The sequence below is a fragment of the Carlito syrichta genome, unplaced genomic scaffold (genome assembly GCF_000164805.1).
Source record: "Carlito syrichta isolate Samal-C Ts95f unplaced genomic scaffold, Tarsius_syrichta-2.0.1 Scaffold226450, whole genome shotgun sequence".
In the NCBI taxonomy this organism is placed as follows: Eukaryota; Metazoa; Chordata; class Mammalia; order Primates; family Tarsiidae; genus Carlito; species Carlito syrichta.
In genome coordinates, this window is record NW_007170546.1 from 100804 (window position 1) to 101581 (window position 778).

The window sequence follows — 778 nt, forward strand, 5'->3', positions numbered from 1 at the left end:
TTCAGTAAATAACATATAACTCTGTGTGCATGTAATTTTGAATGTCTTTTATTCTGAGTTGGGTTTCTTATCTTTTTATATGTGTAAGAGCCATTTTTATTTTCTAGAAACTGTGACCCATAACCTATAGACATTTCCTTATTAGCTTTTTGGATTTTGAATGATAATTTTACAGAAACTTTTCATAAATAGGGGAAATTAACACTTTGGCTTAATATACATTACCAAGATTTTCTTAACTTACGTATCTTATGATTATGATGGTTGATGCTGTGCCAATGCATTTTTGTTTTTGTCTTTATTAATGTTTTCTTTAATGTCTAATTTTATACCATAATCTACAAGTTTTCCCCACTATAAGTTAAAAACAATTTCCTATAGATTTTTCAAGTACTACTATATTTTGATGATATGGATTTATGTAAAATTAAATGTAAAGTATATTTTCAACTTTATATTATTTTAGATGGCCACCGATTGTCCTAATTCCATTCATTGAATAATCTGCGTTTTATGGCTATTTTGATATATAATCTATATCATGTACTAAATTCCCATAAGTGCCTATGTCTAATTTTAACTTTTCATTGATCTGATTTCTATATTTAAATCAGTACTACAATGTTGCACTTATTCAAGTTTTATACTATGTTCTAATCATTTTTATTTTCTTCTTTTTTCAGAAGATGTAAATGGGATTTGTTTTTTCTTATTTATTTTAACCTCCTGTTTTTGTATATAGAAACTATCTGTCATTTACATGAGGAGAGGACCCCCC